Consider the following 21,802-nt stretch of genomic DNA (forward strand, 5'->3'; position numbering starts at 1 on the left):
AACTGATAAAAAAATATTTATTTGAATTCTATTAAATTTCAAACTGTGAATATAATAAGTATATTTTTAGGTGGATTACTTCCGAACCAGCATTCTTCAAAATAAAAGATTTAATTTCAAGTAAAAACAAACAAACTTTACATTTTTTACCTATTTAAAGAACTAGTAACTTGTGTGATCAAATGATGCATAATATATACTCGACTCTATGAAGTAATTTGATATAAATTTGACAAAATACTGATATTAGTATTTCTATTCATATAGGGAATTGGAAAATATATTCTGTTCTGAAGCTTTTATTATTTTCAGATGGTTAGATTTTTTGCACCTGATGCTTTTAATCTGTTAAGAACTTTTAGCAGGTAATGTAGATTTTAATTACATACGTTTTATCATTTGGATTTTATTACTTTGATCTTGCACTAGATTTTTGTGTTAAGTGGAATGTGTAGCTGGCTTAAAAAATACCCTACACTCACCGGCCCATTGACCCCCTTAATCTCAAACCCTTCTCGCCTACTAAGTGGAAAAATTGATTAATTCTCAATCTAAATGATAATTCTAATATAAGATTCGCTTAACCTGATATGTTATACTGTGATACCTTGATGACCTTTTGTCCAAACATAAAATGATTTTTTTTTTTAGATTGACTGGTTTTATACAGTAATACTTTCTTCTAAAAGAGGTAATATTTGATATAATTTTTCAGATTTCTACTCACTCAAATCTTACTATGATGATTACTTTATTGCTCTTTCTATGATCTACATGATTATTTTATCATCTTTAACTGACAATTAAGATTTTTGCAAGTTTGGATTTAAGATGGAAGGAAATTTATCTATATCTGTATTTTTTTAGGACTAAAAGAAGCCTATACTTTTTTTTTTCTCTGAAAGCAAGCTTATTAGGTAAAAAATCATTTCTTTTATCTTTGTATTAGCAGCCTAACCAGTTGTCCAGTATTTCATACAGGAACAACTTCAATATTCTGCTTATATCAAAATACTTGTTAATTAGCCAATATAGATTTTTTTATTCTATATTGGTGCTATAAACCTGTAACAAATTTTATTTATAACACCTAGCTTATATTTATTTTATATATACTTCGGCCTTGTTGATATTAACTTATATTTTCAGGCCTTCTAAATGCTGCATTTCTTGTTTTGATTCTCTTTTCTTTAACTGGATGTAAAGGTAATAGTACAAAATATTCATGTTATTTTAGTTCTAGCAGTTTTGCCAATTGTCCAGTTTCTTAATACAGGCACAATTCTTCCTTGTATACTGCTTATATTATATTACTTTACTAATTAGCCAATTTAGATTTTATTCTATATTGGTCAGTCGTTTTGTTACATTTGCAAATATTGAATTTGAAGTTTTAATTTGAGTATGGTATCCCTTTAAAGCACCACTTGAATAGCTTTAAAATATCGAAATGCTCATAGAATATAAATACTAGAACACGAGTTTCCTGAACTGACATTTATTCTCTGTTCAAAGAAAGTTGTTCCACAAACTAGACTTGTGATTCATTCCCATTTTTCTATTGGAATATGACATTGAATTTATTTTGACCTGGACGTTACACAAGATTTTCATGCTTTCTAGTAAGTGAAATTCATGTATTTCATACTTTTTAAATTGATGAATTAACTGTCTAATAAATTAGGTTTATGTTAGCAACTTAAATTGACAAGTTTTACATTGTTAACTAAAGTAAAGAAATTATTTTTATTTATAAAAATACCCATAACTTCTGTTATTTTGTGTATTAATAGGATTTATTATTATTAGTTTTTGTGTATTGCATGCCTACCTAACTACCTACAAAATGAGGCTTAATCCATCGATGAGAAAGGTATTTTGCATACAATCCAATAAATATTTATTTATTTCCAGTGGTGTTAATTTCTGCACAGAAATGTTTATCATTCTCCCCCTCATGCATAATTTCTATCTTACTCCCCCTCTCCCATTTTTGAATAGAGGATTGGGATCTAATTCAGAATACACACAATATATAATGATGATTAATCCCTTGACTGTCTGATAATTTAATGAAGACAAGTTCGCAACTGATAATATTAGATCAAAGTAAAATTATAATGAAATATATCATGTTTCTAAATGTTATAATTTATTTAGATATGAAGATTCTCTTAAAATAACGAAGCTTTCTTAATCATGAGGTACTTTTTTTCTTAAATATTAAGCGATGTGCGATATTTCTTGCTTATGATGACAAATTATTCGCTACTACTTACTGTTGAATGATTACTACCCCACCAAGATCGCTGAAATAATGTCAAATATTTTCATTTGTTTTTTTATCTTCAAAGCTAATTGTTTGTTTTGTAGGTTGATGGACAATAAATTATGTGATAACAATGAAAGAAAAATTATCAAGGTTAATATTTATTTGTTAATGGATTAAAGGGATAAGATAATTGATTAACTTAACTAAGATTTCTCTGTTAAATGAATTATCCAATCTTTTATCTTAACTTTATTCTTTTATGTTTTTTACTAAATGCTTTCTAATAATGATGATTCTTGTATTATTCGCTACTCTTTACTGATGTATGAAGATATTCACACCCATAACCAGGGTTTCGGATCCGGATCTGGATCCGGATCCGCAAGGATCCGCATATTTTTGAGTCCAAGGATCCGGATCCGCAAAAAAATGCGGATCCGGAGCCTTAGACTCCAAAAAATAAGGAAAAAATGGAAAAATCTACCTAAATTTATATAAAATCTCAGACATTCTCTTGATGAGAGCCAATCTTTAAGGTTTAGGTTCAGACTTGAAAATTAAAAGTATTTTTGACTTTGAATTAAAGAATAAAATTTTTTTTAAAATTTGGTGATTTTATTTTTATTGTCAAAGATCCGGATCCAGTAGGATCCTGATCCGCATCCGGATCCGGATCCGCACTGACCAAATTTTGAGGATCCGGATCCGGATCCGCATAAAATCAATACGGATCCGAAACCCTGCCCATAACTGAAATGTATCACCAGTACATTGTATGCTGAAATGAAAACTTTATAAATATAAATTTTAATTGCAGGACTTTGATACAGATGAGTCTTCTACGTTAATCACTTGAAGACATAATAATGTGCCAAAGCCTAAAGGTACGTGTTATTACTTAAAAGTATTAATAATGCTACTAATGATGATAAATTGTAATGAAATTACCGTCTGATAATTATGAAGCATAACTTTTGCTGCCTTCCTTCTGATTTCAATATTTTCTAAATATTTTATAAAACTTGAGAACCCAAATTAATAAAGTAAAATTTGCAGGCTTGTCAAAAGATTCAAAACTTCCGATTGAGCACCTTGTCATAGGTAAGAGTTAAAAATATTTTCATATTCTGTTAATAATGATGTAAAACCCAGAACCTACATTATATTCTGATAATTATGAAGCACAACGCTGACTTCCTTCTGATATTTTAAATTAATTCAATAATAGTTATTACATTTATGTTAACATAATTAAAAGTGTTGTTTTTTTCTAGGTGAAATTGTTTGTGATGAAAGAAATTTTACTAATCTCCTGTCAAGGTAAGGTTATATTATATACTTTGGTTTAAATTTTAAAGTTTCTTTCCTGATGAAAACAATTTTAATCTTTCGTAGTTTCCTCTGAAACCTTGTGTTTATGAAGTTTTCCTTTAACGTCTGATAAAAATTAAACCTTTAGATAATATTAAGTTTTATACCTATATTTGACAGTTTTATATTTTCAGGGTGTCTAGTACATTAATTCAGTGTTGTAAGAAAAACTGCTGAAGGTATATTTCTTTAACACTTGTTTCCCTTAAATATTTTGAATTTAAGCTACAATCAGAAAATTTTTATGTTTTTTTTCTTATTATAATTTTAGAAAATATACTTTTAATTATTTTAATTACTAAAATTTTTTCTTTACAGATAAGACTGTTTCTACTGAAAGGGTTTTGGAAATGCTTGAGATAAGATTAAGATTAAAAGGTATTCTAATATAAAACTGATGCTTTTGTGTTACTTTATTGATATTGTGATGAAAATTAAAACGTCTGAATTTTATGTTGTAATAATTTTAGCAGAATCAACCAACTGATTTTTATTAAACTATTGTATATACTTTTTGCTTGCATTGTCGTAACTGTTTGTTTTTATTTCAGGACAAATTGATAGCGATGTAGTATCATATTTGTGTTGAGTAGTATTTGTATTTCATAGGTAGGATATTTCTTAAGCGTTTAATTTTCTTTTATTAATGATTAAATCTTATATTACTGAATATAATGATACATGTCAATTACATCTGAAAAATATTAATTTTAAATTAGATATACTAATCTATTTCTTATGTAATAATAGTTTAATATTTTAGGTTTGGATGGAATATTCGATTATTGTGAACTTTCTTTTATGTAAGCTATATATTTAATAGCAATGAATGTAATAAATTTTGAAATTTAATAAATATTCTAAATATTTGTTATTAATTTTATTTTTATATATTTGTTTCTCAAGAAAATTTGCTGTACTTGCAAGATATTGTCATTATTACTATTTTCTTGAAAGATTATCATCGAATAGAATATTTAAATGTCTGTTTTTGACCTTGCAGAAAATATATAGAATTCGAGAGCTCTTTAAATTAATTTGTTAAAAGGATAATTTGTGGAAATAATATTTATGCTAATCTCTGAAATGTCTATTTTCTTATAAATATAATATCTTATTTTCTGTAAAATAGGATTTAGGGTAAAATCGCCTCTGCAAGTTTCATATTGCTTACTCTAACTCTGGTCAAATGACTGTGATAACAACAAAACCTAAATTTATGACTTTTATGTACTCTAATTTTCTAGCATAGTGTCAAGTTCTATTTCTGGCTTGAATTAAATTATGGTCGATAAGACGTTACTCTCCTTTAAGGATATGTCATACCGGTATATCCTCTTCCATAACATAGTTTAATTCCAGAAAACTACTGTCCTGTTAATATTAGATTTTCCTTTAAACCAACTTCAGAATGTTTACGTCCTAGCTTGCTAAGTTATTGTTTATTCTTAATGTTAATTGATTGAAGGAGGTTAAGATATCTATGATATACTCTAATCTGTTGAAGTTTCCACTACTGTGAAGTCTTTCTTAGATGTTTGATTTTATTAAAATACATTTTTTATTTTTTTTTTCATTAAAGAGTACTATCTACGAACAAGAGCAAGTGATGCTAAGCATCTTCCAGCATTGACCCATAATAATTTTTTTGTAAATAAGCTAGGGTTATGTTTAATATTTGCTTTATCGACAAAAAAGTTGGTTTCACCATGGTTTTATATGAAAAAAAAACTTTGTTTGATGCAATATTATCGAATGTTTTGATGAGTTCAAACTGTTTAAAGCTTTGACACTAAATTATTGTGATTAATAATGTATATTTAGAAAATGGGTTGGTATCTTGTAAACAGTTTAATTAATGTAATTTTGCAACTTACAACATTTGATGCTTTTCTGCAGTCTTCTTTTATTTTGAACTCAACAAAGCAGTAGATGATATTGCTTTAAAAAATGCTTTACATTTCAAATTTTCAGTCCCATTTTAAAACTTTAATTCTAGGTTCACTAAATATCTTGAAAATATTTAGAAGCTACTACAATACTTTTAAAAGAAAAGGTAGATTCTTATTTTTGTGTACTAACAAAAAACTTAAAAACTAAAAGGTTTCTGTTATAGATGCAAGGTAAATTACATGTACTATTTGTCTCTTCTTGTACATCTCTCCTGTACATCTCTGGCAAGTGCTACCCAATAATTCCTACATGATTACAAAGACTTACACTGAATTACTGCATGTGAAGTTAATACTTCCTTAGATGTCTGATTCTTATCTTATTATTTTTAATATTTTAAATTCTTAGGCCATTTCTAATTTAAAAATGTTATATGTTTGATGGTTTGTTGATAAAATGCCAAACTAATGTTGATTGTGGATTCTCTTAAGTTTAACTTAACTACAACTGTAAACATTCTAAAGGTAATAAACTATTATTTATCCTTTATTTTAAAATTTAACATGATGATATAAATAAACAGTTCTGCTTCTGAATTGCAGTGATGAACAAAAATACCAAATCATCCCATAGCGCTCTGATACTAGTAATAGTTTTTTTTTTTAAATAAATCATAAATGATAAAGAAGATTTAAAATGTAATATGTTTAGGTACTGTGACAGTAAAGAAGTCTGCTTTTGTCAATATATTAAAGGTAAGAATTTACAATTTCTGAATAAACACCCCTTGTCTCTGTATTAATATGAGGAAAAACATGCTGCAATTTCCTGACATTGGAATGAAGATTAACCTTGGAGAACTGAGAAAAAATATTAATTAAGATTTTATTAAATTTCAAACTGTAAATATAAAAAGTATATTTTTAGGTGGATTATTTCCGAACCAGCTTTCTTCAAAATAAGATTCAATTTCAGGTAAAAACAAACAAATTTCACATTTTTTACCTATTTAAAGAACTAATAACTTGTGTGGTCAAATGATGCATAATATATACTCGACTCTATGAAGTAATTTGATATTAATTTGACAAAATACTGATATCAGTAGTTTTATTCTTAAATAGGGTATTGGGGATTATATTCTGTTCTGAAGCTTTTATTATTTTCAGATTGTTTTTGCTCCTGATGCTTTGAATCTATTAATTACTTTTATCAGGTAATGCAGATTTTAATTAAATGCTTTTTATAATTTGGATTTTATTACTTTTATCTTGCTTCAGGGATGTATATTCTGCACAAGATTTATTTTTTTTCCCCTGCTACAAATTTTTTCCCCCTAGATTTTTCTTAAAAAGTAGGGGGAAAAATAGAAAAATATTTAAAGAACTCTATATTTTATTTATTTTATCCCTCCTACCACACATTTTTTTAGTTTTTTAACAAAGGAGGGGGGCGAAATTGAAAAAATGTTTTCAGTTTTCTTAGTTTTTACATTTTTTTTTCCCTCCAACCACTTATTTTTTATTTTTTTTCCCCCTCCCCCTAAGCCGGGGATCCCATGCAGAATATACACCCCTGTCTTGCTTTAGAAAGGTAAATTTTTATGTATTTTTTTGCGATTTAACTCACTTTAATCTTATGATGATTACTTTATTGCTCTTTCTATGATCTACATGATTATTTTAATATGTTTAACTGACTATTAAGATTTTTGCAAGTTTTGTACTTAAGATAGGAGGAAATTTATATATCTCTGTATTTTTTTAGGACTGAAAGAAGCTTTAACTTTTCTCCCTTCTGAAAGCAAGTTTATGAGGTAAAAATTCATTGTCATTGACTCGTTAAAGTTGTGTATTAGCAGTCTACCCAGTTGTCCAGTATTTCATACAGGAACAATTCTTCAATATTCTGCTTATATTATAATACTTGTTAATTAGTCAATATAGATCTTTTATTTTATATTGGTGCTATAAACCTGTAACAAATTTTATTTATAACACCTAGCTTATATTTATTTTATTTACTTCGGCTTTATTGATATTAACTTTTATTTTCAGGCCTAAATGCTGCATCTATCGTTTTGATTCTCTTTTCTCTAACTGGATGTAAAGGTTATTGTACAAAATATTCATGTTATTTTAGTTCTAGCAGTTTTGCCAATTGTCCAGTTTCTTAATACAGGCACAATTCTTCCTTGTATACTGCTTATATTATATTACTTTACTAATTAGCCAATTTAGATTTTATTCTACATTGGTCAGTTGTTTTGTTACATGAGTTTCCTGAACTGACATTTATTCTCTGTTCAAAGAAAGTTGTTCCACAAACTAGACTTGTGATTCATTCTCATTTTTTAACTGGAATATGACATTGAATTTTTTTTCCCTGGACGTTACACCAGATTTTCATGCTTACTAGTAAGTGAAATTCATGCATTTCATACTTTTTAAATTAATGAATTTAGTGTCTAATAAAATCGGTTATGTTAGCAACTTTAATTGTCAAGTTTTAAATTGTTAACTAAAGGAAAGAAATGTACAAATGTTTTTATTTATAAAGGTTACTCATAATTAGTAGCAGGGTTTCGGATCCGGATCCGCAAGGATCCGCATATTTTCGAGCCCAAGGATCCGGATCCGCAAAAAAATGCGGATCCGGATCCGGATCCTTGGACTCAAAAAAATGCGGAAAAAATAGAAAAATCTACCTAAATTTATATAAAATCTCAGACATTCTCTTGATGAGAGCCAATCTTTAAGGTTTAGGGTCAGACTTGAAAATTAAAAGTATTTTTGACTTCGAATTAAAGAATAAATATTTTTGAAAAGTTTGGTGATTTTATTTTTATTGTCAAGGATCCGGAACAGGATCCGGATTCGCACTGACCAAATTTTGAGGATCCGGATCCGGATCCGCAAAAAATCAATGCGGATCCGAAACCCTGATTAGTAGTGTTATTTTGAGTATTAATTGGATTTACTGTTAGTATTTGTGGATTGCATGCCTACCTAACTACCTACAAAATGAGGCTTTATCCATCATTGAGAAAGGTATTTTACATACAATGTAATAAATATTCTTTTCATATATTTCTGGTGTTAATTCTGCATAAGAAACAAAATGTTTTTTTATTATCATTCTCCCCCTCGTACATAATTACTATCCAACCCCCCTCTCTTTTATTCTTGAACAGGGGATTGGGAATTAATTCAGAATATAACACACCCCCTGTATATTTCTTTTATATTAATGATGAATAATCCCTTTTAATGAAGACAAGTTCGCAACTGATAATAATAGATCAAAGTAAATTTATAAGTTAATATAACATGTTTCCTAATGTATTAATTTATTTAGATTTGAAGATTTTCTTATAATGAAGCTTACTTAATCACGAGGTACTTTTTCTTAAATATTAAGCAATGTTTGATATTATATTTACTTATGATGACAAATTATTCGCTACTACTTACTGTTGAATGATTACTACCCCACCAAGATCACTGAAATAATCTCAAATACTTCCATTTGCTTTTCTATCTTTAAAGCTAATTGTTTGTTTTTGTAGGTTGATGGACAATAAATTATGTGATATTAATGAAAGAAAAAATTATTAAGGTTAATATTTATTTTTAGTAAATGGATTAAAGGGATAATGGGTTAACTAAACTAAGATTTTTCCTTTAAATGATTATCTTATCTTTTATCTTAAATTTATTCTTTTATACTTTTAATTAAATGCTGTGTTACTAATGATAATTCTTGTATTATTCGCTACTCTTTACTGATGTATGAAGATATTCACACCTATAACTGAAATGTATTATCAGTACATTGTATGCTGTAATGAAAACCTTATTAATATAAATATAAATTTTAATTGCAGGACTTTGATGAGTCTTCTACGTTAATCACTTGAAGACATAATAACATGCAAAAGGTACATTTTATTATTCATTAGTATTGTTAATGCTAATAATGATGATAAAATGTAATGGAATTACCGTCTGATAATTATGAAGCACTAGAGTTGGCTCGATATAATTATCTCCCTATTGGCTAGTTTTCTATATGCATATCTATTTCTCAATAAATCTATTTTCCTCACCCGGCATTACTATCTAAAAAAAAGTAAATATTTAATTATCTAAATGATTTTAAAAAGATTTTTTAAATTATATTTTTTTCTTTACATTACCATCACCAAAGGGTTAATGATGATGATTACAATTTTAGTTTAATATTTGAACACACAAAGTGTCGCCACAATCGAATTCTTTTAAAACAGAGTTTTCTTAAATTTATTATATTATAAATCTAAATTTTCTTTTTTATGATTAGAAATTAAATACATTGATATAAGGTAAATAGCAACATGAAATTAAAAAAAGGAATTTATTTTTATTAAAGTAAAATAATGGGTCTTATCGTTCTGGGCAATGAGAGTTTATTATGGATTATTGGAGCACTATGAGTTTTCAACAAATATTCCTTGGAAAACTTGAGCTCGTTTATAGACATTTATTTCCTATATAGATCTGACATGGAACTTGAAGCAATTAAGCAGGCCGTTTTATACATGTTAAAAATTGGAAGATTTCATTAAATAAAAGTTATCGCAAATATACTTAGTAAATAACTTTTGCTGCCTTCCTTCTGATTTTATTAACTTATAAATATTTTTTAAAACTTAAAAACCAAATAAATAAAGTAAAATTTGCAGGCTTGTCAGTAGATTCAAAACTTCCGATTGAGCATCTTGTCATAGGTAAGAGTTAAAAAAATTTTCTTATTCTGTTAATAATGATGTAAAACCCAGAACCTACATTATATTCTGATAATTATGAAGCACAACGCTGACTTCCTTCTGATATTTTAAATTAACTCAATAATAGTTATTACATTTATGTTAACATAATTAAAAGTGTTTTTTTTTCTAGGTGATATTGCTTCTGATGAAAGAAATTGTTAAATCTCCTGTAAAGGTAAGGTTATATTTTATATACTCTGGTTTTATTTTTAAAGTTACTTTCCTGATGAAAACAATTTTAATCTTTCGTAGTTTCCTCTGAAACTTTGTGTTCATGAAGTTTTCCTTAAACGTCTGATAAAAATTAAACTTTTAGATAGGCTTAAGTTTTTAGCTTCAATTTACAGTTATATATTTTCAGGGTGTTAAGAACATTAATTCAGTGTTTTAAGAAAATCCAAAGGTATATATATTTTAATGAACTACTTGTTCCTTTTATTTTTAAAGTTTCTTTCCTGATGAAAACAATTTTTATCTTTCGTAGTTTCCTCTGAAACCTTGTGTTAATGAAGTTTTCCTTTAATGTCTGATAAAAATTAAACCTTTAGATAAGGTTAAGTTTTTATCTTCAATTACAGTTTTACAATTTCAGGATGTCAAGAACATTAATTCAGTGTTAAAGAAAATTCAAAGGTATATTTTTTATTTTAATGAATTACTTGTTCCCTTTATATTGATAAAGGGGGGGGGGGGAAATGTGGTGACTCGTGCCACGACATATCAGCAATTTTATTTTGGGTGCTACTCCCTTAGTTTTAGAGATAATTGGATGAAGTCTTTGGGGCTGGGTCAGTAATTACCCCAACTATTGGTATCTTCAAAAAAAAAAAACTGCGGCGGGACCGCCGCTCCCGCCGTCCGCCGCCGTTATCCGCCGCCAACAAAAAAAATTTTTTTTTTGCATTTCTCGCCAAATTAGGCAATTTGGAATCATTTGAGACATGTTATTTTTTTTTTTAAAATTTTCCCCTTACAAGCATCCCTGCTTTAATGACTAAGTCCCCCCACAGGGCTGCTTGTAAGGGGAAAATTTTTTGAAAAAAATAACATGGTCTCAAATGATTACATATTGCCCAATTCGGCGAGAAATGCAAAAAAAATTTTCTTTGGTGGCGGCGGAAAACTGTGGCGGACGTTTTTTTTTAAAGATACCAATAGTTGGGGTAATAACTGACCCAGCCCAAAAGACTTCATCCAATTATCTCTAAAACTAAGGGAGTAGTACCCGAAATAAAATTGCTGGTATGTCGTGGCACGAGTCACTACATTTCACCCCTCCCCCCCCCCTTTTACTACAATCTGACAATCTGATTGTATGTTCTTCTAAAATTTATGAAAATACACTATTTCAAAATTAATTAAAATTTTTTCTTTACAGATAAGACAGTTTCTACTGAAAGGGTTTTGGAAATGCTAGAGATAAGATTAAGACAAAGGTATTCTAATATAAAATTGATGTTTTTATGTTACTTTATTAATATTGTGATGAATTTAAAACGTCTGAATTTTATGTTGTAATAAAAATAGCAGAATCAACCAACTGACTTCTTTATTAAACTATTGCATATACTTTTTGCTTGCATTGTCGTAACTGTTTTTTTGTTTCAGGATTAATTGATAGCGATGTAGTATCTTATTTGTGTTGAGTAGTATCTGTAATTCATAGGTAGGATACGTCTTAAACTTTGACTTTCTCTCATTAATGATTAAAACTTGTATTACTGAATATAATGATACATGTGAATTACATCTGAAAAATATTAATTTTAATTAGATAAACATTTCTATTTCTTATGTAATAATAGTTTAATATTTTAGGATTGGATGGAATATTAGTGTATTGTGAACTTTCTTCTATGTAAGCTATATATTTAATAGCAATGAATGTAATAAATATTGAAATTTAATAAATATTCTAAATAATATTTGTTATTAATTTATATTTTATATTAATTTGTATCTCAAGAAAATTTGCTGTACTTGCAAGATATTGTCAGTATTACTATTTTCTTGAAAGATTATCATTGAAATGAAATGTCTGTTTTACTTGAAAGATTATCATTACGTGAAATGTCTGTTTTTGACTTTGCAGAGAAATATGTAGAATTCGAAAGATCTTTAAATTAAGTTAGAAGGACAACTTTTCGAAATAATATTTATGTTAATCTTTGAAATGTCTATTTTCTTATAAATACAGTAACTTATTCTGTCTGTAGAAAAGGATTTAGGGGTAAATCGCCTCTTCAAATTTTCTATTGCTAATTAACTCTTTGTCCAATGTCTATGATAACAACAAAACCTAAACTAAAAAGCTTTGTAGGCCTAGGGACATGTCAAGGTTATAAAATTTGTATTTTTCTTGTGATGGTAGTGTTGTTGCGAGTATAATATACGTTTGTTAGTATGCTGAAAAAATGCATATTTTGTTTTGGACATCTGGATGATTATTAGTCTTGTCTAAATAATGCAATAATAAGTTGAGGACCATGAAGTATAACAGATACTGAATTTTTTTTGGTCTGATTCCCAATTATTCTTTCTTAAGGCTTTTAAATGAAAAAATAGTTACGGGATTAGATACTGAAAAGAATTTTAAGCGGTGTTTTTCATTTTTAAAATTTTATTGCTGATAATTTGCCACAAAATCTCTATGATTTTTATGTTCTCTATTGTTTTGGCAGTGTCTATTCTATTTCTAATCTATTTCTGGCTTTAACCAAACTAAAATTAAATTATGGTAGATTAGATGTTACTCTCCTTAGAGGATATGTCATACCTGTATATCTTCTTCCTTAGCATAGTTAAATACAAAACCACTGTCCTGTTAATATTAGATTTTCCTTTAAACTAACTTCAGAATGTGTACGTCCTAGCTTGCTAAGTTATTGTTTTTTCTTAATGTTAATAGATTGAAGGAGTTTAAGATATCTATGATGAAACACTTTCTAATCTTTTGAAGTTTCCACTACTGTTAAGTCTTCCTTAGATGTTTGATTTTATTGAAATATATTGTTATTTATTTTTTTTCATAAAAGCGGACTATTTACGAACAAGAGCAAGTGACTCTAAGCATCTTCCAGCATTGACCCATAATATTGTTTTTTTTTTGTAAATAAGCTTGTGTTTTGTTTAATATTTGCTTTCTTGACAAAAAAGTTGGGTTCCACCATGGTTTTATATGAATAAAACTTTGAAATGTCGCGCATTGTTTGATGCAATATTATTGAATGTTTTGATGTGTTCAAACTGTTGTTAAAAGCTTTGACACAAAAGTATATTATTGTGATTAAAAATGTATATTTAGTAAAAGGGTTGGTATCTTGTAAACAGTTTAATTAATGTAATTTTGCAATTTACAACATTTGATGGATTTCTGCCGCCTTATTTTATTTTGTTCCTTGAACTCAACAAAAAATGCTTTACATTTCAAATTTTTTTCATATAAAACAATTGTGAAATTAACTATAAAGCAAATATCAAACATAAACCTTGTTTATTCACTAAAAAAAATACTATGGATCAATGCTGGAGGTGCTTAAAATCACTTGCTCTTGTTCGTGGATAGTCACATTTTAAAACTTCTAGGTTCATTAGAAATCTTGAAAATATTTAGAAGCTACTACAATTCTTTGAAAAGAAAAGATAGATTCTTATTTTTGTGTACTAACAAGAAACTTATAAAGTAAAAGGTTTCTGTTATAGATGCAAGGTAAATTACATGTACAATTTGTTTCTTCCTGTAAATCTCTGGCTGGAACTATCCAAAAATTTCTACATGATTACAAAGATTTACACTGATGTACTGCATGTGAAGTTAATACTTCCTTAGATGTCTGATTCAAATCTTATTATTTTTAATATTTTTATATTTAAAGTTATTTCTAATTTTTTTTATATATTTCAGGATGTTGAAATTAGGATTTAAGTTAAATATCTTCTTAAAGGTAATTTTTGGAGTAGTTTTCTTCCCCTTTAGATATTAAATATTAGAGTATTTAAACTCGTGAAGGGTGGTGTTATTAAAATAGATCTTTGTAAATAATTTAGTTATTTAAAAACACGAAAAAAAGATTAATTTCTATTACACATGCATGGTTCTGACAATTGAATGATTGCATTTACTAATGTCTGACAATTCCAAATTAAAGAGAAAGTTCTACGAAGTGTATTTAAAGAGTTAGGATACTTTGAGTAGTGAACTTTTATATTTCATAGTAGAATATATTAGGCATTGGATAGATATGATTATATGTTAAAGAATTTTTAACATTGACCAGACCAAACTTTTTTTATTTGACAATATCTAAAAAAGTTAAAGTGATATGCCACAAATTACATGAGAATGGTTATTTTTTTCCAAATATGTATAGCCAAAACACCAATATCAGAGAATCTTTTTCCACATATTTCACAAGAGTTATAAAAAAATTGTACAGGGGTTCCCCTTGAGACAAGTTACTTGAAAAACATAAAAAGTAACGTCCGGATTATAATAGGACAGGTTTTCTATAGATTCTTTTAAAAAAAAATAAAGAAAACCGTCCGGTTTACTTACAATATACATACACATAATCTCACGCGGAAATACCAACTAACCATACAACATACATATATATATATTATATAAAAACCATTCTCATGCAATTTATGTTGCAAATCACTAACTTTTTGAGATATTGTCAAATAAAAAAAGTTCGGTCAGGTCAAAGTTAAAATTCTTACTCGCAATCATATCTATCCAATGCCTAATATATTCTACTAAGACATATAAAAGATTACTACTTTAAGTACTATACTAAATATTTTATTGATCATTCTTTGTTGTTATGTGTATTTTGTTGTATAAAAATTTTGAAGTTCTATGAACTAGTAAATGCTATCTAAAGTTGTATTTATGACAAAAAAGTTTTTGCCATTCAGTTCACTATTTTTTTTAAATTCACTTCGTGAACTATCCCTTTCTTTTTAACATCCATATTCTCTTTAAATTAAATATTTCTATTTTAGGTTACTTAGATAGTTGTTGAAATCCTAATTTTTATTGGACATCCTAATTGCTAAACTAGAACTTATAAATTATAGAAGGTAAAATTATATATTATATTTCCCAAGAAAGTTTACATGATGATATAAATTAACCAGTTCTGCTTCTGAATTGCAGTGATGAACAAAAATACCAAATCATCCCATAGCGCTCTGATCCTAGTTGATTATTTTTTTTTATAGAATATCAAATAATAATAAAAATGAAAAAGTAATAATTTTAGGTATTTTATTTGTCAGCTGCCTATACAGCAATCTGCTTAATGTTACTATCTTCATGGTAGGTAAGACTTAAATTTTATCTTAATTTTAAATGATGTCTTATCTTTCTGACCTACTTGATGACAGAATCTAACACCAACCATCAATCTGATACTTGCAAAACTAATAATTTTTATTTAATAAAATTATTTCTTAAACTGTTTCTTTTAATTCAGAATTTGTGAATGCAGACTACTTTACTAAAGTTGCTTATGATATTAAATGAATTCTACAAGGTATATTTACTCAAATTTTTTGTTCATGTAAAGAATTTCTTAAATTTAATATGAGGAAAAACATGCTGCAATTTCCTGACATTGGAATGAGGATTAACCTTGGAGAACTGATAAAAATATATCTAATATTAAAATTATCCTTTATAATTCAAACTGAATATATAACTTGTTAAATTTTCAGTTTCAAAGGATGATTGCTGACATAAAAAATAAGAACTTCAAAATCTATGTTTCTTCTAGGTCTAAAAAAAAATTTCAGGTAAAACTAACATACAAAATAGGTTCTAAGTTAAGAACTAGGCACTTGAGTTAAAATGCTTTATTTTATGTTATCATATGATCTATGAAGTAAATTGATATTAATTTGATAATAAACTTAGTTTAGTTTTGTATTCTTCTACATAGAAAATTGAGAATTTTTTCTTTTCTCAAGCTATCCTTATTTTCAGTTGACCAGATTTATTGCACCTGATGATTTTACGCGAGTTAAGGTAAGAACTGTTAATTAGATTGGCTCAGATTTTTTATTAAAATGATTATTATTTGAACTTATAAATCGATTCTTTCAGTATATTAATATTATCATTACTTGGATCTTTCACTAGATCTATTTGTCAAGGTGCAATGTGTAGTTGGCTAAAATATTTCTATTTTAGGTTACTTAAATAGTTACATAAATTCTAATTTTTATTAGACATCTTCATTGCTAAACTACAACTGATAAACTCTTTAAGGTAAAAAATATACATTATTATTTTATTTCCCATGAATGTTTACATGATATAAATTAACCAGTTCTGCTTCTGAATTGCAGTGATGAACAAATATACCATATCATCCTATTATACTACCCAGATTGTTTCCTATTATTACATGATGAATTTCTAAAACACATGCATGGTTATGACTAATGTATGATTTTACTTAATAACGTCTGAGAACTTTTTAAAATTAATTTATTTGTTTATCAATATTATTCTCATTGAAGCAAACTTTATTTTTAGTTTTTTTTTTGATGGTTTGTTGATAAAATGCCAAACTAGTGTTTATTGTGGATTGGATTCTCTTTAGTTTAACTCAACTACAACTGTAAACATTCTAAAGGTAATAAACTATTATTTATCCTTTATTTTAAAATTTAACATGATGATATAAATTAACCAGTTCTGCTTCTGAATTGCTGTGATGAACAAAAATACCAAATCATCCCATAGCGCTCTGATACTAATAGTTTTTTAAAAAATAAATAAAAAATGATAAAGAAAATAAAAAATGTAATATCTTTAGGTACTGTGACAGTAAAGAAGTCGGCCTTGTGTTAATATATTAAAGGTAAGAATTTACAATTTCTGAATAAACACCCCTTGTCTCTGTATTAATATGAGGAAAAACATGCTGCAATTTCCTGACATTGGAATGAAGATTAACCTTGGAGAACTGATAATAAATATTTATTAAGATTTTATTATATTTTAAACTGTAAATCTAATAAGTATAATTTTAGGTGGATTATTTCCGAACCAGCATTCTTGAAAATAAGATTCAATTTCAGGTAAAAACAAACTTCACATTTTTTACCTCTATAAAGAACTAATAACTTGTGTGATCAAATGATGCATTATATATACTTGACTCTATGAAGTAATTTGATATTAATTTGACAAAATACTGATATTAGTAGTTATATTCTTAAATAGGGAATTGGGGAATTCATTCTGTTATGAAGCTTTTATTATTTTCAGAAGGTTAGATTTTTTGCACCTGATGCTTTTAATCTGATAAGAACTTTTAGCAGGTAATGCAGAGTTTTATTAAATGCTTTTTGTCATTTGGATTTTATTACTTTTATCTTGCTTTAGAAAGGTAAATTTTTATATATATTTTTTGCGATTTATACTCGCTTTAATCTTATGATGATTACTTTATTGCTCTTTCTATGATCTACATGATTATTTAAATATCTTTAACTGACTATTAAGATTTTTGCAAGTTTTGTATTTAAGATAGGAGAAAATTTATATATCTCTGTATTTTTTTAGGACTGAAAGAAGCTTTAACTTTTCTTCCTTCTGAAAGCAAGGTTATTAGGTAAAAATTCATTTCTGTTGTCATTGACTCGATTAAGTTGTGTATTAGCAGTCTACCCAGTTGTCCAGTATTTCATACAGGAACAACTCTTCAATATTCTGCTTATATTATAATACTTTTTAATTAGCCAATATAGATCTTTTTATTCTATATTGGTGCTAAAAACCTGTAACAAATTTATAACACCTAGCTTATATTTATTTTATATACTTCGGCCTTATTGATATTAACTTTTATTTTCAGGCCTAAATGCTGCATCTATCGTTTTGATTCTCTTTTCTCTAACTGGATGTAAAGGTTATTGTACAAAATATTCATGTTATTTTAGTTCTAGCAGTTTTGCCAATTGTCCAGTTTCTTAATACAGGCACAATTCTTCCTTGTATACTGCTTATATTATATTACTTTACTAATTAGCCAATTTAGATTTTATTCTATATTGGTCAGTCGTTTTGTTACATTTGCAAATTATGAATTTGAAGTTTTAATTTGAGTATGGTATCCCTTTAAAGCGCCATTTGAATAGCTTTAAAATATCGAAATGCTCATAGAATATAAATACTAGAACACGAGTTTCCTGAACTGACATTTATTCTCTGTTCAAAGAAAGTTGTTCCACAAACTAGACTTGTGATTCATTCTCATTTTTCAACTTGAATTTATTTTTCCCTGGACGTTACACCAGATTTTCATGCTTACTAGTAAGTGAAATTCATGCATTTCATACTTTTTAAATTAATGAATTTAGTGTCCAATAAAATAGGTTATGTTAGCAACTTTAATTGTCAAGTTTTATATTGTTAATTAAAGAAAAGAAATGTACAAATGTTTTTATTTATAAAGTATACTCGTAATTAGTAGTGTTATTTTGAGTATTAATTGAATTTATTATTAGTATTTGTGGATTGCATGCCTACCTAACTACCTACAAAATGAGGCTTTATCCATCATTGAGAAAGGTATTTTACATACAATGTAATAAATATTCTTTTCATATATTTCCGGTTGTTAATTCTGCTTAAGAAACAAAATGTTGTTTTATTATCATTCTCCCCCTTGTACATAATTTCTATCCAACCTCTCCTACCCTATTCTTGAACAGGGGATTGGGATCTAATACAGAATATAACACACTCCCTGTATATTTTTTATTGATAAATGATGATTAATCCCTTGACTGTTTGATAATTTAATGAAAACAAGTTCGCAACTGATAATATTAGATCAAACTATATTTATAATGTAATATAACATGTTTCCTAATGTTTTAATTTATTTAGATTTGAAGATTCTTTGCTGAAGCTTTTACTGAAGCTTTTTTAACATTAGGTAATTTTTTTCTTAATATCAAGTAATCTTTAATATTTCTTGTTTACTTGTGATGACAAATTATTCGCTACTACTTACTGTTGAATGATTACTACCCCACCAAGATCGCTGAAATAATCTTAATATTTCCATTTGCTTTTCTATCTTCAAAGCTAATTATTTGTTTTGTAGGTTGATGGATAAAAAATTATGCGATATTAATGAAAGAAAAATTATCAAGGTTAATATTTATTTTTAGTCAATTGATTAAAGTGATAAGTTACTGGATTAACTAAACTACGATTTCTCCTTTAAATGAATTATCTAATCTTTTATCTTAAATTTATTCCTTCATGGTTTTAATTAAATTCTATGTTTCTAATGATGATTTTTATGTATTATTCGCTACTCTTTACTGTTGTATGAAGAGCATTACACCTAAACTGAAATTTATCACTAGCTCATTATATGCTGTATATTAAACCATTTTAATACAAATTTTGATTGTAGGAGTTTTAAGTGTATTAGAGTTTCCAGATACTTATAAGAACTTGTCACAGGTATGTCCTGTCAATAGATTTTAATTAATGCTAATAGTGATGATAAATGTAATTGAATTACCGTCTGATAATTATGAAGCATAACTTTTGCTGCCTTCCTTCTGATTTTAATAACTTTCAAATATCTTACAAAACTTGAGAACCAAAATTAATATAGTAAAATTTGTAGGATTGTCAGTAGATTCAAAACTTCCTATAAAGCACCTTGTTATAGGTATGAGTTTATAAAATTTCTTTTTCTATCAGTAATGATGTAAAACCCAGAATCTACATTATAATTCTGATAACTTTGAAGCACAACGCTGACTTCCTTCTGATATTTTAAATTAACTCTATTATTATAGTTATTACATTTATGTTAACCTAATTTAGTGTTATTTATTCCAGAACAAATTGCTTCTGATGTAAGAAATTTTATCAATCTCCTTTAAAGGTGAGGTTATATTATATACTCTGGTTGAAATTTTTAAGTTTCTTTCCTGATGAAAACAATTTCAATCTTTCGTAGTTTCCTCGGAAACCATTTGTGTTAATGAAGTTTTCCTTAAACGTCTGAAAATAATTAAACCTTTAGATAATCATAAGTTTAATATTATATTTGACAGTTTTATATTTTCAGGGTGTTCAGAACATTAATTCAGTGCTTTTTTATGAAAATTCAAAGGTATATCTATTTTAATGAATTTTATTCAAACTACAATCTGAAAATAATGATTGTTAATTTTCTTCTGACAATTTAAGAAATAAACTATTTCTAAATTAATTTGTATTTACTAAAATTATTTCTTTACAGATCAGATTGGTTGTACTGAAATGATGTTGTAAATACTGAGGATAAATATTCAGATCAAGACTAAAAGGTATTTATTATTAAATTGTTGCTTTACTTTGTTAATATTGTGATGAAATTTAAAACGTCTGAATTTTATGTTGTAATAATAATAGCAGAATCAACCAACTGATATCTTTTTTTTAACTATTGTATATACTTTTTGCTTGCATTGTAGTAACTGTTTTGTTTTTGTTTCAGAACTAATTGATAGCAGAGTATATTGGTGTTAGTAGTAACTATATTTCATAGGTAAGATAAGTTTTAATCTTTGTTATGACTTTATTAATGATTAAAACTTTTATTTCTGAACATAATGATACATGTGAATTACATCTGAAAAATAATGATCTTTAATTGGTTTAAAGTTCTTATTTCTTTTTTCAAAATTTTTATGTTTTTAGGATTTGGTTGGAATTCATAATGACGGAGAAGTTTTTATTATGTAATCTATATATATGCATGGTACCTACTATTGATTGTAAATAAATATTGAAATTTAATAAATATTCATAACAATTTACTGTTATTAAATTTATTATTCATAAAATGTTCTGTTCTTTAAAGTCTTTGAATTTTAATGACAAAGTCTTATAAAAAAGTAACAGGATGTCTGTACAAGGATTTTTTTAGCCGCTGAATCGATCGGGTTCTCCTCAATGGGGTAGCTTTCCATAGGCACTGGGAAGGTATATAACTATTTTGGAGGAGAGTACCATCATATATGTGACGCAATGAATGATATATCTAAATCCTGTTCAACCAAACTGTATAAATTCATCAAAAAATTTAACAAAACCAAATATTTCCTACGAGCTCCGCGGTTTTCCTTAAGTTCTTAGTATATTTTAAAAGCCTATCTCCTCTAATTTAATTAAAATTACACGTAGAATGATTACTAGCGCCGCAGTGCCCTTTGAGGAATAGTATTTAATAGTCTAATTTTAAATGTGTTCAAAATATATGCCTCTACATAAAAATCCCATAACCAATAAAAATTTTGTTTGAAACCCTTTAGGTCATACAATACCTAAAAATGACACTTTGTTTCAAGTCGTTTTTGTTATTGTTTTGAGATATTTGTATGCTAGGATAACAACTTGCAAAGGAAACTAAAAAAATATTTCCAAT

General features: G+C 27.1%; 2 long non-coding RNA genes and 3 other non-coding genes across 7 annotated transcripts in view; all 5 read left to right on the forward strand.

The window, feature by feature from the left end:
- Positions 1-6,511, forward strand: part of LOC145326856 (uncharacterized) — a 47,531-nt gene extending 41,020 nt beyond the window's left edge. For 2 of the 3 annotated variants that reach the window (XR_013881995.1, XR_013881997.1), the window contains one exon: positions 6,464-6,511. This is a non-coding gene — a long non-coding RNA (uncharacterized LOC145326856). Of the gene's footprint in view, positions 1-70; positions 138-6,463 lie in introns of those variants that run through there. The other variant, XR_013881996.1, reaches the window with a different exon arrangement.
- LOC145327335 (small nucleolar RNA snR61/Z1/Z11) lies at positions 6,095-6,180 on the forward strand. The gene has a single exon (XR_013882163.1). It is a non-coding gene; the product is annotated as a small nucleolar RNA snR61/Z1/Z11 (small nucleolar RNA).
- Positions 6,512-15,462: 8,951 nt separating the features above from the next.
- LOC145327331 (small nucleolar RNA snR61/Z1/Z11) lies at positions 15,463-15,549 on the forward strand. Its single transcript, XR_013882159.1, has one exon. It is a non-coding gene; the product is annotated as a small nucleolar RNA snR61/Z1/Z11 (small nucleolar RNA).
- A 1,475-nt stretch (positions 15,550-17,024) lies between these two features.
- On the forward strand, positions 17,025-17,111 carry LOC145327327 (small nucleolar RNA snR61/Z1/Z11). Its single transcript, XR_013882155.1, has one exon. It is a non-coding gene; the product is annotated as a small nucleolar RNA snR61/Z1/Z11 (small nucleolar RNA).
- Positions 17,112-20,233: 3,122 nt separating this feature from the next.
- LOC145326858 (uncharacterized) lies at positions 20,234-20,866 on the forward strand. The gene is made up of 3 exons (XR_013882007.1): positions 20,234-20,275; positions 20,462-20,506; positions 20,636-20,866. It is a non-coding gene; the product is annotated as an uncharacterized LOC145326858 (long non-coding RNA).
- Positions 20,867-21,802: the final 936 nt, after the last annotated feature.

This window comes from Acartia tonsa, chromosome 8 (genome assembly GCF_053477335.1).
Source record: "Acartia tonsa isolate MP-2025a chromosome 8, ASM5347733v1, whole genome shotgun sequence".
Taxonomy (NCBI): domain Eukaryota; kingdom Metazoa; phylum Arthropoda; class Copepoda; order Calanoida; family Acartiidae; genus Acartia; species Acartia tonsa.